Here is an 18,571-nt window from a genome sequence, read left to right as displayed (position 1 = left end):
ACACAGAGGAGCAACAAATTCATGTGTGAAAGAGAACGAGAGGCGATGCTCGACAGGCAGGACCCAGAGAAGAGAGACAGTTGATATGGTTCCTTCCATCAATACTAACAAAAGAGATGTTATTTTGATTAGATAAAGCATACCTATGTGTTTGCTCTCCAACGAGACATTGGAGTACCTGTCGAGAGGATTTTCATTACGTGGATTGTTTCATTATTGGGATCTTTTGGTATGTGCCCAGCTACGGAAATGACAGCTGGTAAATACAGAAAGATCTATTAAAATCCATAATCACAGCAGCACCGAGACGTGATTTTAAGATTGACACCAATAGAGCGCACATCAACAGTGTCACTTGTAACTCAACTGATAGTTAAAATTATCTTATAATCTTTATTAAATCTATGACGAATGCACCCTTAGGTGAACAAGGTCATAATTTGGTCTCTTTAATGACTGACACAAAGGTTGTTACAGTAGGAAAACCACTAAATGTCTACAACCTCATCTGGTTTCAACTACATTAGATTAAGTAGACACCAGTTACTCTGGTGTGTGTGAGTTGGTTAAACTTCCACCCATCTCCACACTACTGAACTCATGACTGAGTGTTTCTCATTTGATCACATGACAAAAATGAGCACATCCACTCTACATATCTGTTCCAGAAAGCCTGGAGCTTATTAAGAGCTGCGCAAGAAATGAGGGAGTGGAGCCACTTCTCTCTTCTCTTACTCATTTTCCTAATCTGAATCATTGTTGTAAGGTTAGAGGGCTAGAAGGTGTGTAACGTAGTTTGTGATTTTGGTTTATATAAATAAAATCAACTTAAAAGAAATAATTTATAATGACCAGGCTGAATGTAGTCAAATTAACACATACTCACTCACTATACTAACTGCACAATCCAGAAACCAACCTCCACACTGCACTCAGTCAGTGCTGTATGATGCCTGGCAGGTAAAGATAACATTTACATGACACTGAGCAGCAAAAGAGGAAATCACCACAAAACACACAAACTATTGTTCGTCTGCAGATTTAAAGGCTGGTTTCCACCGATGACCAGCCCGACATTGTTTTATCTCCCACTGCAACAGGCAGCGCTAAAAATGAGTCAACAGCTTTCTGCCGTAAAGCCGATCTACGTTCTGTGTTATACATCATGTTTGCATGTGGAAACACATTTCTCACGTGTCTCATGAGTGTTTATTATCGCTCAGCTGCCACTGTGCTACAGAGATAAAGCAAACCAAGCTTTCTTGTCTAAATCACTAGCCGATAAATGCAAAGTGTGTGTGTGCATTAGCAATGACTCATACACTCGAGTCAGATGAGTAGAAAGGTAAATAACTGATAACGTGCAGAAGCGGGGAGATTTTCATACTAACTCTGAGCCCATGAATGTTTTCCCATTTTCTACACAAGAAGATTTTTCACACCATCTCTGCGTGGCTTCTCTCAATGGACTTGATAGGAAAAGGCAAAAGAGCAAGCTAGAAATAGCAGTGAGCATGTACTATCATGTGTTTCAGAATTACGTGGGGAGGGTAATAAAACAATTGACTGTTGCACGTCCAGAAAAATAAAAATAAAATAAAACACCACACAGACGATATGGAAGTTCACTCACCCCGGCTGTCTGTAGTTTAATCTTTATGTGTTTGTGATGTTCTGATAAGGGTACAGATATGTGTGTGCAATCATCTTGGCATGTGTGTTACCTGAGTTACAGATTAAAGACCAGCTGTGTGCCCCATCTGTCACAATGTTGTCTAGCCTCACCCAGGCCACCCTGGCCAGGCCAAATGATATAATGATAAATCCTCATCATCCAGCCTTAAATGCCTTCAATCAACGCTGTGATTGAACGCTGTGTTCACCCCAGAAAGAAGTTAGCAGTCATGCGTTTGGAGCTGAGTGTCTGGGAAAAGTGATCCAGAAGCCTGTAGTTAAGATTACACTACTTCATCCTTTTTCTAACACAAACTCGAAATAAAATGCTGGCTGTTTCCATAATAGGAATTTATGCATTTAAACATGACAAAGCAGCTTGGACTTTCTGTTAATGAAGAGTGTGTGATAGAGCTGATCTTGCCATCAAGTAACCCACCACTAAATTTCTTTCCCATGCTTGAGACCAGAAAAAGGCTCTAAGAATGAGCTCTTAAAAGTTAAAGGGAATGTATAAGTGGCTCCATCTCAGTGACAAAATTGATTAATTGATCTATAGCACAATCTGCACCCAGTCTCCACAATTTCATTTTGTCCATCAGCATTACACATCGCTCTGGCCTGTATATGGCAGGCCAGAGCGTTCCCCCTGCCATGGTGGGAAGGGGAACTCACAAAGTAAAGGTCAACATTGTAGCAGCAGTGCTTTATGGTGTGAGAGAAGAATTAATTTTGCCAGAGACCTGGAACATTGTAGCTTTGCAAAACTGCATAATGGGGACACTTTAATTCTGAAAAACACTACTGTGTGTGTGTGTGTGTGTGTGTGTGTGTGTGTGTGTGTGTGTGTGTGTGTGTGTGTGTGTGTGTGTGAGAGAGAGAGAGAGAGAGAGAGAGAGAGAGAGAGAGAGTGTAGGTAAAATACCAAGCCACTATGGCATCATAGAGATCGGACAACAGAAAAATAATCAGTTACCCACAAACTAACTGTGTCTCTGTGTCTCTGTGTGTCTCCGGGGGATTTAGTGATCTGACTGCTCTCGTCAGTGTTTTGTAACCTTCTACATGCACACACACGCAACCACACGCACACACACAATGGCCTGATCACATGAGAGCACTACTTGTATTAATCAGAGTCAGTGGAATTTATGATTCAGCAGTTATTCAACCTTTGTGTGTGTGTGTGTGTGTGAGAGAGAGAGAACTGTTTTTAACGTAACTCTGCACCTGCATGTCCTTAAAAACTCTTGCATCTGTAGAACTGAGTTAAACCAGGAGCAAAAAGGAGGGAAACACAGGAACGATGTAGCGACAAAGAGCTCCAGTTTCCAGTATTCTTCAGGTCAGCATGAACTCCTTTGCACTAAAATGGAAATATTAAGTGCTTTTCTTACTTACTTGCTATTTTTAACGCAAACGCAGTAACTATAGTTGTCACATTTGCTGCATAATTGTTAACACAGCTACATACAAAGTTTTTAATTGCCAGAAAAAAGTTGGCAAGTAATGTTTGCCTAAAAATCATTCTTCTGATCTTGTATGGACCGAATAAATAATCAGAAGATAATCATTTTGTTGTAGCCCCAGTTTCTAAATCTGCTACATAAGCTACAACTAATAGTTTAACTGCAACGACAACAACAACAACTGCTCTTGTTACCAGTTCTAAGGACTACTTCTCATCCCAACGCTTTCAGCATGCTTATTTAGTCAAAATTTATTATCAGCATCTACAGGTTACGCATCAAAATTCATGCAATAAAATGTCAGTAAACTGTCTCAGTCAGCAACTCCACAAAGTATTAATAAACTGAGCATCCAGGGCTTCACTCGACACTTCTTGCCTATTACTGACTGAACGCATCACTCAAAGTGACAGACAGTGCCAATTGTCAAAGACATGCACTATTTATCAACACAATACAAAATTATTAAGCAATGCTTATAAAGAGCCACAATGCATATTTCTGCAGTACAAAATCCAGTCTGATTCATTCACTGATTGTCTGGATACGTAATGAAATCTAACATTTTGTATTACTGCAGTGATGAACAACAGTATAGTATACTGTGTGGCTTTAATGCATGACTTTTAAAAGACTGAGGTTCAGTTAGATTTAGTACAGCACTCCACGAAAATACTTGAACTAAAAGAAGTTATTACTATTTAAGTGGAAAACATAATTATACTGGATTCCTGGTGACAATATTCACTGAAACCTCCTATAAATCCACTAAAATTAAATGTTTTCTGATTTTAATGAATACGCATAATATAAAAAGAAGTCTTAGTGTCTTGTGCACGTTTAGTCCACAGCTTGTTTTTATAAAAAGACTTAAGACATAACACATAATTGGTTGAGCTAGGATTAAAATTGAACTATAAATCAATTACAGCTTAATAAAATCTCAATGAAATACATGTTATGTTTCATGTTATGAAATTAATCCTAAGGGGAGGTATGTGAGCGTAAACAGCAGGGCTGAAAACTCTCATGAGCTCATCCATCACTGAGATAAAATGAGCTGAAATGGAGATTCACCTGTCTCCATTCTTTATGTAGGTCAGAAGACCACTCACCAGCTGTGTGTGTGTGTGTGGGTGTGTGGGTGGGTGTGAGAAAGTGGCTATGTGATGGTTTGTTTGGTGGTGTTAATGCTTAAACAGCTGAGTAACTTGGTTTGTGAAAAGTGTTATATAATCATTTTATCCACATAAATGAGCTTGAACAAACTTAATTAAATCTAAATTCATGTATTACATTAACAAATAAATTATTCTATAGAAGATGTTCTCTTTCTACAGCCACACAAACCACTGCCACGTAGCCGACCTTTCCTGCTCCATCACCATTTCCTCTCCTTGATAAACTGTTGAAGGACTGTGGGAAAAGGAGAAGATAAAGCAGCAGAGGAGGAGAAGAGAAGAACTGGTAACCTCAGCCAGCTTCTGGCAGCTAAACAGAGAAATTCATTAGCCTGGTTTTCACAGAGCACATCTCGGTAGGGGACTGAGATAATATACCTGCTTTACCACAATGTACGCTTGTCTTCCAGTCTCTGTTTTCTCCCCCTCTGATGACCCAGAATTACAAATATTCCTTCTTTCCCCTGGTGTTAGACTTGGGAAATCTCTGGGGCAACATATATAGCTGCTGCTGTTGGGCAGTTATTACCCTCAGTGAAGTGGATGGAGGATAACGCGGGAGAGATACAAGGCAGGAGGCAGACGAGCTAATAGACCAACCACTGTGCTGCTCCTAAGAGCTGGATAGAAGGCCATTGTTGTGGATTTCCTGTGGATAAGCACAGTCATTCTTTGGATAGCAAGGGAGTAAACGTACACAGTGCTCAAGCTTGCTTCATTGTCTGCTGTGTAGGTGTGAAAGGAAGGGACTGGAGGAGAGCACTGCTAGGTGTCACATGACCCTCCCATGACTTGACCCAATGCTGTAAATCAAAGGACATGGGAATAAATACATGTTATAATGGTTAAAAGGAGGTTGATAAAGCCTAATATCCTAATATACAATATTATTCACACAAGAATGCAGTGTAAATCACTGTATAGATAAGCAGTCTATGAATATCAACAACAACCAGTTAACAAATCTGGATACAGAAACCTTTTTTGGCACAACAGGTTCAAGAACAGAAACACAAAATATCACTGAATCCAACCAACAACAGTGAATGCATATATCCAGCGAGAACTATTAAAACCAAAAAGAAAAAGCATTTATACCACAACATCTGCCATCTCCTTCCTCTCAAGTTAAACATGTCTGTGTTTGTGTTGAGTACCCAGGTCACACTAAGTGCCTGCATTGATCTGTGGACATTCAGTTGGCTTTAAATAACTGCAGCACTTTCACTCAAAGGAAGTGGGTGCTTATGACTTGGTAGCGCTGCTCAGCTTTTGCAGTGATAGCGCTGAGCAAAAGGGTGAGCTATAATAAGAGGTGCACTAAAGCTAGCAGGAGGTTTAAGGATATCTCAATCAAGCCTAAACATCTTGTCAAAACAGACTTTTAAAGGGGACATATTATGCCCTACACACACAGGCAGCACGGGCGCCGTAGCGGTGAGGAACTGTTGCTCCTGGGTTTCACTATGCTGGCATGTGTTCTCTCTGAGCACTCCAGCTAAAAAGACAAACACCTTTGTATTTAAATAAGTGGCAGATGTGAGAATGTGAGAGTTTGTCATCTGTCTCCATGTGTTCTGTAATGAACTTGTGAGTAGCGACCTTTCCAGGATTTACTTCTCCCCTCACCCAGTGACAGTTGGGATAGACTCCAGCCCACCCTGAATTGGATAAGCAGGTAAGAAAATGGATGAATGTACACTCTTACAATGACGAATGCTCATACTAAACAAAAATGCGAGACCTCAAGCTTTTCAAAATGCTCCTAGCACTTTTTCCGAGTATGATGTCACAGAGAGCGGATATCGCTACTACGGTCACATACACTCACCCTCCAATCAAACCTTCTGTTTGTGGGCGGCTACTAACTCAAAGTCAAGTGTACCTAAATGGAGGAAGGACGGAGCTAAAATGGCTTGTTTCAGATAGATGGTGAACTGAGGGACTGCACCAAGGCCCAACATAAATCTTAGAAAAAAAAAATCATTTTGCAAAAGCTATTTGAATAGAGACAAAATAAAAACATAGAATACAATTCATAAATTAACATAATACACTTTAAATATCTGCATGGAAATCAACAGCTTCAAAAACACAATTGGCAGTGCATACATTGACAAATGTTTGTGTCACTGGGTATCGTCATTGGCATGTTGTTAATACATGCAGAATACTTTTTGCAGTAAGCAGAATAACGGCTCAGCAGTCCAGCCTGAGTAAACACATGAGCTGGAGAAAGGTACTCCATACATCCACATTTCTGGGAAAATCATGAACATTTTCTCTCCTCTAAGAGTTAGATCAGATGATTGAAACCACATCTAGAAGATGAGCTTAACTTAGCACCAGGACTGACTGCAGTTCTGTTGAACAAAATATACAAAAAAGTGTCATCCAGTGCATGCTTTTTTTTAAACAGGTGTTATATTATCCTGAGTGAATCGTCCAACTACAAAGAAATTGCAGAAAATTGACAGCACTATTGGTGTACACGTATTTTACCTCTCTCAGTTTCACTTCCTGCAGTAACATCAGACTTTCTACAAATCTCTGAGGACATCAGAGAAAACTACCAAAATCCTTTTATATCTCTTCTTCCAACGTGTTTATTTCTCAACTTTTCATTCTCCTCGTTCTTTCCTTCTCGTTAATGGGAGCCTTCTCTAATGTTTGTCCTAGGGGCACCTCTTCCTAATGGTGTTTATTATACTGTTTGTGTTAGCAGCAATCATCCTCACACACGTGCACACACACAGGGAGTATATGAAATCTCTGTCTACCAATGCACCTTCACATCCCATTATAAGTGCTCCAAGTGATCATTATTCTAAACTTAATTAATATCGCACAACTGTGAAAATTTCCACTATGGTCTCAGCCCAAGGCACTTTTATGAACTAAGTGTTTAATTGCTCCAAATAAAAAGAAGGAAAAACAAACTAATATTATCGACTAAAAAAAACCCTCAAAATTGCAGAATTATCACTGAGAAAAAACAAAACAAATCATTTCCAGTTTTCACCGTCTATACAAAGACAAAGTGTCTTATCTTACAACATCTTTAAACACGTCATTACTTCCCCAGCAACATAAGCTAAATAAGCTGACTGTGTGACTCAACCCAACTTAAAAAACATTGTTCAAATATTTCAGCATTTTTGTAAACTTTCCAAAATCTGGGTTCAGGAGAGCTTCCCATACAGCGTGTCATCAGCTCCCTGGGTTACTGCTGTCTTAATAAAACTGTGCCACAGTGGAGCATATTCAGGGAAATAAAGTCTAGCATGAATCATCCTCTTCAGTCTTATTGGCCTTCAAATTCCACTCATTCTCTGGCAAACAGAAACTGTAGCTAAGCTGTAGTTTAGGTTGTGCTATGAGGAGTAAGTGTGTGTATGTGTCCCTGTTGAACTTATTTCTAACTGGTACATTTTTCCAGTTGTTTGAACTGATCCAGGCTCAGTGGAATTTAAATCGATCACATGATGTTCAACTGACAAAAAACTGGAGTCAAAACCTGCTTCAGGCCTCTCTCTTTTTGTTTCCATTCAAGTTTAATGAAACGTTTGAAAAGCTGTTAAACAAGTATCAGTATTTCCTAACAGATCGTCAAACTGGTTTTCTGAATGAATGCTGTGTCTTCTGTTTTTACTGTATTTACATTTAAAGATTTTGAATTAAAATCATGCAGAAATCATGTTCTCTTTTAACAATATAAATTTTTCTGTTTGAGTGGACATCGTTCAAAGTTATGTCCTGATAAGTATTCTTACGCATTTAAGTGGAAACCCACTAATTTCCTTCAGCAACATGTGGAGCATGTGCTGTGGAGTATTACCACAATTTGTGCAAAAAAGTTGCATAAAGCCTTTTGTTGCTCTACGGTAAAATCCTTTAAATTACCACAATAATGCCACCTGTCTTCCACTCTTTTGTCTTCCTGGTTAAACAAGTAAGAAGAATGAGTGGAACTGAAAACACAGCATCCTCTGCTCCAGCGCTTCAGACATTTTATTTTTAAACTAGCTGTTGTGATTCTGACAGTGCAGTGTGAAATCACTGAGGTGCTCTCTTAGGTCCAGATATCTAATAGTCTGTTACATTCAATTACATTTTGAGAGAAGAGTGGCTCGCTCCAGTTCGGTGAACGAAAACAGGGCGACACAAAAACTTGAGACTCTTCAAACTTTTGCTGGACATCATCTGATGTCTCGGTAATCCTTGGAGATGGCTGTTCTGCTCTTTAGGGTTATTGTGTATTTGTTCTATGCTTTGTGTTGATGTGGTACATTTCCTTTCACTTTTGTTCAGTTCAGTTGAGCTTCATTGCTCTGTGCTACTCGTGGTGCTACACTCTCATGCACCCCCATGAATCCTGCTGCCCTTCTATGTCACCTAAGAAGGCAAATTCATACACACACACACTCGATGAGAGTGAGCTGCACCCGAATAAAGGAGAAAATTACTATATGGTCAGTTTGTTCTTCATCTCCTTGACAACCATGAGATTACGTCTTCCTGTTTCTCATCCTCTGCACCCACTGACTCTATTACTGCATCTTAATGTCTGAATCATCATTTTGTCTGTCATCCACCATCCTCTAAAATCCTCTTTTCTGTGTTCTACTGAAAGCAGTGGGGTCAATTTTGTGGTCAATTAAAGAGGATGACACATTTTAAAAACTTTTTAGCAACAATTCCCAGCTTCTCAACCCCCCCCCCCAAAAAAAATAAAAAATTCACAGCATAGTAGGTCAGTGGGTGGAGAGAAGCTAATGACATCATGTGGCTCCCATAACATCAATCACCTGACAGCAGCCAAGCAGCATGGTGGAAATACATTCCTAAACTGCTTCTTCTGCATGAATTCTCTGTGGGTTTCAGATAATAAGAGCCCCAGTGTAGTAGTTTTTCATATTGTATGCATAGTCACAATTACATAATATGAATAAAGTGGCTCTCAACACCTATCTACTGGCTGTTCACTGAAGGATGATGCTTCAGCTGCGGGTCAAAACAACCAGCCATGAAACAAAGTGAATGACTTCCTGAACATAAAGCAGTTAAAATATAAAAAAAATGCACCGTCGCCTTTGCTGTAGGAAGAACATCATGTTGGTTTGATGCATAAATCCTGGAACAAGTCCAGTCCTCTCAGGAGCACATCTACTCCACCACCAGCGTACCCTCTGCTATTTTTATCATGCTGCTGTAGTTGAGTTGTACATACATCGTGTGAACTATAAGAGTTACTCCTCCTTAAATATATACAGTGGGGCAAAAAAGTATTTAGTCAGCCACTGATTGTGCAAGTGCCCCCACCTAAAATGATGACAGAGGCCAGTAATTTGCACCAGAGGTACACGTCAACTGTGAGAGACAGAATGTGGAAAAAAAAATCCATGAATACACATGGTAGGATTTGTAAAGAATTTATTCGTAAATCAGGGTGGCAAATAAGTATTTGGTCAATAACAAAAATACAACTCAATACTTTGTAACATAACCTTTGTTGGCAATAACAGAGGCCAAACGTTTACTATAGGTCTTTACCAGGTTTGCACACACAGTAGCTGGTATTTTGGCCCATTCCTCCATGCAGATCTTCTCCAGAGCAGTGATGTTTTGGGGCTGACGCCGAGCAACACGGACTTTCAACTCCCGCCACAGATTTTCTATGGGGTTGAGGTCTGGAGACTGGCTAGGCCACTCCAGGACTTTCAAATGCTTCTTACGGAGCCACTCCTTTGTTGCCCGGGCGGTGTGTTTTGGATCATTGTCATGTTGGAAGACTCAGCCGCGTTTCATCTTCAAAGTTCTCACTGATGGAAGGAGGTTTTGGCTCAAAATCTCACGATACATGGCCCCATTCATTCTGTCCTTAACACGGATCAGTCGTCCTGTCCCCTTGGCAGAAAAACAGCCCCATAGCATGATGTTTCCACCCCCATGCTTCACAGTAGGTATGGTGTTCTTGGGATGCAACTCAGCATTCTTCGTCCTCCAAACACGACGAGTTGAGTTTATACCAAAAAGTTCTACTTTGGTTTCATCTGACCACATGACATTCTCCCAATCCTCTGCTGTATCATCCATGTGCTCTCTGGCAAACTTCAGACGGGCCTGGACATGCACTGGCTTCAGCAGCGGAACACGTCTGGCACTGCGGGATCTGATTCCCTGCCGTTTCAGTGTGTTACTGATGGTGACCTTTGTTACTTTGGTCCCAGCTCTCTGCAGGTCATTCACCAGGTCCCCCCGTGTGGTTCTGGGATCTTTGCTCACCGTTCTCATGATCATTTTGACCCCACGGGATGAGATCTTGCGTGGAGCCCCAGATCGTGGGAGATTATCAGTGGTCTTGTAAGTCTTCCATTTTCTGATGATTGCTCCCACAGTTGATTTTTTCACACCAAGCTGCTTGCCTATTGTAGATTCACTCTTCCCAGCCTGGTGCAGGTCTACAATACTTTTCCTGGTGTCCTTCGAGAGCTCTTTGGTCTTGGCCATGGCGGAGTTTGGAGTTTGACTGTTTGAGGCTGTGGACAGGTGTCTTTTATACAGATGATGAGTTCGCACAGGTGCCATTCATACAGGTAACGAGTGGGCGACAGAAAAGCGTCTTACAGAATACCTTACAGGTCTGTGGGAGCCAGGGATTTTCCATGTTTGAGGTGACCAATTACTTATTTGCCACCGTGATTTACGAATAAATTCTTTACAAATCCTACCATGTGTATTCATGGATTTTTTTTTCACATTCTGTCTCTCACAGTTGACGTGTACCTCTGGTGCAAATTACTGGTCTCTGTCATCATTTTAGGTGGGGGCACTTGCACAATCGGTGGCTGACTAAATACTTTTTTGCCCTACTGTATTATTCAGCTGAAAATAACAGTACTATGGAGATATTACAAACCCAGCAACAGGCCCTGTATATTATTATTAAATATATGTTCTGTCTTCGGTTTTTGCTTAACTATAATTCCAAATCTTGATCGAACAACAGCACTTTATCCATTCTTGCAAATCAATCAAGCATATTTAGATTTAATACCTGATCTTGATCCACAATATGAGAAATATTGTTGGGTTGCAGATTTATAGGTGCCCTCTTTTGCTTGTGGTATTTGTACTCAAATATTCATGTGGTGATTATTTATTCATGTTAAAATGCTGCATGTGGCGTGTTTCAGTGATTTACTTTATCATTTGGGTTCATTCACAGTAATTCTGCAATCAGGGCTATATCTATATTGTTATTCTGTGCTATCCTTCTTCCAGTCCTTTCCACTGTCAGATATAAGACATTTGCAGCACTACATATATTACAGTTCATAATTAAGCATTATCAAGGCGTCACTGGAAACGGAAAATACATCTGCACAGTCCTTTGTGTGTCCTAACTATTATATCACTTGGGGCTGAATGTTTTCCGGCAGACTGACAGTCTGAGCAGTTAGATCACAGTCATCTACTGATGGGTTCCTGCTAAAGTGCATTCAAAATGTTATAATTCATGTTGTTTCAATGTGCATCAGCTGCTCAACTATGGAAACCACTTGAGAAACCAGTAGCTGTAGCTTGATGTTGAGCACCAACATGAGATTCACTTGTATGTATCATCTGGTTCCCAGATAGTAATATTGGCTAGTTTGTATTTTGTAGCCTAGCAACAAATGCATCTTCAGGAGGTGGCTTTGGTGTCTTTGATAAGTTGTTGCACAACAGAATGCTGCAAGGAACTGTAAACATAGCTTTACAAGTGCTCGCTTCAGACGTCTTTGAAAAGCTTTTAACTTTCCCTGAAAGTGCAGGAGGCTGGTACCAACCAATAATTACTATTATTATTCATGAAAAGAAAGATAAGATGAATACAAACAAGGATGACTTCAACAATTGATCATTATACTTACAATTCTGTACCAATACAACATTACTGCACTAGCTGGGATATCAGCAAATGTATACCTAATCACTGTCCAAAGATCATACCACAATTAATGTTTTCATGCACCTGTGGTAGAAGGCTGGAGATATACCCTTTGTGCATTTCAAAGCAGAATTAGGCTGTCAAAAAATGATATTTTTAGCAGTGATCAGCAGCAAATATTCTAATTGTTGTTCCATGCAGTGATTTAAGCTGGCTCCACTTGTAGAGCCATATGGAAGAATTTGGTCAGAGAGCTGCAGTTTGCTGCTTTGTGACTTTAATGAATAAAACAAAGGAGACAGAGAGAGCTGCACAGGATGAGCAAGGACAAATTTGCAGATTTCTTTGGGGTTTTTTTGTGTTTTTATATATATATAATAAACCCTTACTAAAGGTGAATGAAAGGTCACTAAATATTGCAACAAAGTCACTAAGTTGGCAACAATGAGGTAAAAAATTTTTTTTAGAAAAAATACATGCCCCCTTCAAACAATTTAAAGCTTAACGACCAAATATTCTGGTACAGCCCCAAAGGACAGGTTACAAAAAAGTAAAGTAACAGTTTTAAGATTTCATTGTTTCAGTTCGACTTTTATTAAATGTTGCATTGTAGATAGATGCTCATTCCTAGACCAGTGGAGAACATCAACAAAAGGAACCAGACTTTTGAAGTAGAGAAAAGTTTGCTTCACTTCCTGTGACATCACATAAGTGCTACCTGCCAAAAATCCAAATGATCAATAGCCTTTTATGACTGTCTGCTAATGTCTCCAACCAACAAAGCAATGGAGAAGGGGGAAAAGGGGGTAAGGCATTATGGTTAAATGGAAGTGGGGTGGGGTGATATTTATAGTGCACCGTCAGCTTTTTGGAAAGAGGGGTGGCGGCTCACTTCACTTCTCTTCCTCTCTGACATGCGGGCCGTGGGGAATGGTGTTCCAGGAGAGAGTCGACCGGCTATCATTCCCTCAGACAGGGGGAACATTAGGGTGCACACCTGCCTCCCTCAGCACTTTCACTGGCAACCTGGAGCAATGTTATTATGATGACCCAAGTTCAAACAACATCTCTCGCCCTCCATATCTGTTATCGGTCTCTCTCTTTGGATAGAGGTCTCTATGCACCATTAACCTAAGGCTATTTATCATCTGTCTCCTTGTTCATTGAGCTGTAATATACTGGTAATGTTACTGTGACGACACTGATACAGGCTCTTAATGGAGCTATAACACTCCACTGCAGGTATTGCTTAGACAGTATCGTGAGGAGCCAAAATGTTTTTCAAAAGTGTCAGCACATAAAGAAAAAATGTTAACAAGCTGGTGTAGAAACATTAATGCAACAAAAATGATTTACTCCTTTGAATTAATTCAGAACTGAACTGCTACGGATTTCGAATAGGTATCCAAATAGCACAAGGAAAGAAGTAATGTTCTGTTTCACTTTGTCACATATCAATGGATATATGCAGCAGGTGATGACGGACCACTAGCTGAAATTCCTTCATTTTAAATGAAGGAATTTAAGAAATGTTGCCATATCCAATAGAAAAGAAAGATGTTGTTAAAGTACATGTAGAATGTTGTTGTAAAGATACAACATGGCTGCAGAAGGTTTATCTGCTCAATACTGAAAAACATAATGTGACTCATATAATAGTTTTACATGATCAACCGATTAAAATAAAATTGGAAATTTTCCCTGCCTTCTGAATCTGACATATTTGTGCAATCTACACATATTAAGAAAGTACTTTTAATTCCAAATTACTCCTTGTCACCTAGGTTTTCTAGTAAGTCCTGGGAGTTAATGCAGATAAACAAAGAAGCAGCAACTAGTGAAGCAGCAAAACAATCTTGAGGCCAGATGGCTTAGTGAGAGCCTGTGAATCCTTCACCTAAAGAGGTTAACCCAGATGAACCTTGTGGATTGCGACATTATGGCTGAGCAGCTGTTTAATTGTTAGCATGAGGGTCACTAAGAGGAAACCCGCTGATGCAGGAGGAGGCTACACGTGAGTAAACTTCAAAAGCCACTACTGAGCGTCACAACAACTTGGCTCTTCTTTAGCATAAAAACTGCCTTTTTCTGGCATACCATGGCATGCCTATGCAATGTAGAAGGAAATTACAAGTCGTTTCATTCACAAGTGCTGTAATCTGAAGAGCAGTGGCACTCCTGAAGTGTGAATTCTGCTGTTTGAACCCAAGCACGTAAAAATGGACTGTTGTACTATTAGGTAGGACTCACGACTGTAACCCTTTCTTCAGGCTTGATTAACTTAGTTTAACCTTTAGGCACTTCCTTATGGTTAAACCAAGTCAGACTTTATTTACACAATGAAGTCTTCCATCTCTACTCTTTTGTGAGGGTATTAGTTAGAAAAGCCAGCATAGGACATTTTTTGCAGTTTTCACCAAACCTCGGTTGTAAAATTATATCCTGCAGTGATTAAAACACAGTGGTTAGATGGGGACCCTCTGGAATCCCATCAAGCCACCTGGGGCATCCCTGAGCCCCACAGTGAGCAGACTCCTAAACAAGTTACACAAACATCAGTCTTCATTGTCAGCCAGTCTACTAATGAATTATTGACAAGCATTTGGAGCCAAGGAGTTCATATGATCTGATGCCCTCTGCGTCAACTGGCTACAACTATCCCATCTACCTGCTTCTTACTAATGTGCATGAATGACACTATAGAGACAGCAACATGATCATCAGCCACTACTGACGTGAACATTTATTATGGCCTCATATGCATGGATCAGTTAGCATACTTCACATACAGCCTGCTGATCGGTGAGCTAATTAGAAAATAAAACTAGGCTGAATATAAGTAGTAAGGTGTTTAGTGATAAGCTTACATCTGAAAGTATAGCTGCAAACTGGATTAAGTGGGTGAAGGTATAGTGAACAGCAGTAACCCTTTAATCTAGTATGTGAAGGCAGGAAGCCAAAAAGAGACCAGCGGGACTTCCAGGAAACCACATTAGGTAGCTGGACAGGAATGCTGGGTGGGTTCTTTAACACACCTAATACACGAACATGATATCTCCGGTTTGTTTCATTTTGGATTCGTCCAATATTGTTTGATTTTCACAGTTACAGTCTACAAAGTAGTATTAGTAGTAGTGTAATGTAGCAATATGAAATTTATTCTGAATAAGATTTACAACCACTTTCTAACATTATGATATGATATGATAAAAACTGGTGATATAATTTGCTTGGAAAGGAAAAGATCGCCGGTTAGATTCCAGCCGGAGTCACCGATCTCTCCTTTGAGGTTGTGTCAGTAAGGACATCCAGTGTAAAACTCTGCCAAATCCCACAGAGTTACCCCCTGTGGCAAGAGGGCAGCTGAAAGTAGCTTACTTATTTAATCAAAAAATAACTGACCAAATGATAATTGTAGTCCTAAATAATACAAATGCTGTATATTGATTTTGGTGCATTGGTCTATGTGTGAGTGTATGGTTTTGCACAAGCCCAATGCTTTTACACGAAAATCACTTGGCTAAGCATGGGTTTTATTAAAAGCACTGAAAAGCACATTTAAAGATTTTTTACCCTTTTCCCAAACTGCAAGTTCCAAAGATGTCAACCCGATATGACGTCTGACTTTACTCAGCCTGTAAGCCAAAATAATCTTAGTTTGTCTTTTTTCTAGTCTTATATGGTTTGATTATTTAGGAAAATACCTTCAAAAGGATGGTTAATGCTTTGAATACCTACTAATATTATTTTAAAATATAGCAAGGTATTTATCCTTCAGAAGAACCAATAAAGTGGCTAGTGGGCAACTGTCAGGAAACTAGTGAGATCTCATTTCTGCTCCAGTTCTACATTTCAGTGTCCTGGTATTTGCAACTCTGCTGTTTTTCATTGTAACAGTAACAGTAACAGTCCAGTTCTGCTAAGATGCACTGAACTCTGTTTGCTAAGCAAACAAACATAGGCTGTCAAAATAACATTTCATTGTTCCTTAAGAAAAAGAAAGAAAATCACCTGCACAGTGTTAAATAAATACAATATTTGTATTGTGTCCACAAGAGGTCAAACCAATACAAACGTGCTGTGTGGGATGAATCAGTTGGAGCAGAGCCGGACTGAGAACTCTCTGCCACCATTACAGTTCAGTTATTAGCTAGTTTCAGCTGGCTTGGTATCATTTTCAGATAGTGAAAGTAAAGCGATGGTGTGCAACTCCTGTCCATTACATTTTCAGCATATGCTCCAGTGTATTACTAATGTGTGTTATTAACCTCCTGTTGCAACCGTTATCTTGTCATTGACTCTTTATAACACAAGTCCAGTCTCTACAAGTCTGTAGGGCTATGAAGAAATTTATAAGGGGGAAAAAAGGGCAAATATTACAACTTAACACCATTTACGTTCAGCTGCTCTGCTGATATCGTTCTCTGTCCCTTTGCACCAGCAGCTGTGTCTGTTGTTGGGACGTTACACCCATTATACAGCATTATGGGTGATTTGCGTTGATAGACACAAAGTCACTGGATCTAAGTATTTAATTCTGACGAAAACTTAACTTTGTATTTTGTGCCACTCCTGAGACAGAAAGCTGACCATAGCGTTGTGCTTTTTCCTAACTCTTTTATAATTCTGTTATATAATCCAATTAAACAGTACTTCTCCTGATATCTCCTAAAAAAAGACTTGAGGAGGAGCACTGAAGACAGGTTAGAAAATATATAAAACAGTACTTCTAAGAATTTCAGTGACTAAAATTAACTCGGGAAAAGAACAAAACAGGGTGAGCCACCTGTTTTGGAATAACTACACTGTATCTCAGAGCTCTTGGTGCTACCAGCATCACATTTGATTTTAAACTGGTCTAGACAGGACAGGCAGCCACTACATGAACAACTCTGCATGTTACACTTTTAAAGAGAGCTATACTGTAGGCTTATATAACATCATTTAGCTTTTACCTAATTTGAGGCAGCAGCGACTGAAGAGACTGATTTTCACCACCACGATCCACACCCTGTTGCAGAGCAAAAGGTAACAAACAGGTACAAAGCAGCCACAGTTAAACCTGTTTATTTCATTTGTACTTTCCCTCTGCAAGCCTGTAGCATAACACAGAAAGTTTTGGCACAATCGCAATAATAGAATTTACTGTGGCTTCTACTGACATCACAGAAGACCGATGCCACAGCTTTTTAAACACAAGGCGGTAGATTATCCACAGTACAGATATATTTTTCATCATGCGTCCACTCTAAACATTCTTCACACCACCTCATTTAAAGAAACAATGAGCCTTGACACAATATTTACTTTTTTTTTTAGAACAAAGATGCACTGTAGGTAACCCAATACTGTCAGTTGCACTCTGTTTGCACAAAAACATTGATTTATTTATAGAGTGAATAACTAAAATTTCAGTACATGCACAGCGGGCCTTTTAATGTTTCTGTGTGAAGCATCATAATTAACAAATTCACACAACCTCAATTCTGATCTTTGGCTGCTTTTTAAATGTTTACTGCACGTGTCGGCATGTTAATAGAAACACACACTAACATTTAATGATGAAAATTCTCTCATAGTTCAGTTCAGTTTATTGTTGAGCTATTGTGAAATCACAGGGATCCTTTATCAGACTGTAAAATCTGTCACAGTTGTTACGTCTATTTGTGAAACAAATCTCAACGTGCCCAAAGCCCAAAGACTCAAAGGAGACTGGTTTCTGAATTACAGCCACAAACGAGTCTATACATGAAATAATTAGAAAACTCAGAAGATGAGAACACGACTAAGATACTAGGCATATTATTACTATGTTTACATGTCATTATAAACACCTGAAAATTAAACCAATTATCATATTTAAATACTCTACAAACATTTGTTATTAGTATGTTTTTAGCAGCCTGTTCGTACCACAGGCTCTTCACATCATAGCAGAAATAGTATAAAGCCTGAATTTACATTTAGCTTCACTTTACAGATTTGGTCACAGGGAGAATCCTTCATCTGACAAACAGATGGATGTTCCCGACCCTGATCTTAAGTATTCAGCAGCCTCTTTCCACCACAGCAGCAATGCAATCAATTTAGCCCTAACCCATTTACCTAAAGCATTTATCCAGACCAATTACAGCAGCAGACCTCATCAGCATCCCACATCCTACACCAGTCACCGGCTTTTCTCTTCATGCTTCTAGCTACATGGCTCCATTTCACCCTCCACACAGCAGGGAATTGTATTTAATCAGCTAGTTGCAACAGTTGGGAAGCAGTGCCTAAGCTTCAGCTGAGCACGGAGCTGGGGTATAAACCTC

At 39.7% G+C, this 18,571-nt stretch overlaps 1 protein-coding gene across 3 annotated transcripts in view; it reads right to left on the bottom strand.

The window, feature by feature from the left end:
- atp11a (ATPase phospholipid transporting 11A) overlaps positions 1 to 18,571 on the bottom strand; it is a 53,499-nt gene that overhangs the window by 33,571 nt on the left and 1,357 nt on the right. The window lies entirely within an intron of this gene.

The sequence above is a fragment of the Pelmatolapia mariae genome, linkage group LG23 (assembly GCF_036321145.2).
Source record: "Pelmatolapia mariae isolate MD_Pm_ZW linkage group LG23, Pm_UMD_F_2, whole genome shotgun sequence".
Classification (NCBI taxonomy): domain Eukaryota; kingdom Metazoa; phylum Chordata; class Actinopteri; order Cichliformes; family Cichlidae; genus Pelmatolapia; species Pelmatolapia mariae.
Note: the sequence above shows the minus strand (reverse complement) of the source record. Positions and strands in the feature narration are given on the sequence as shown.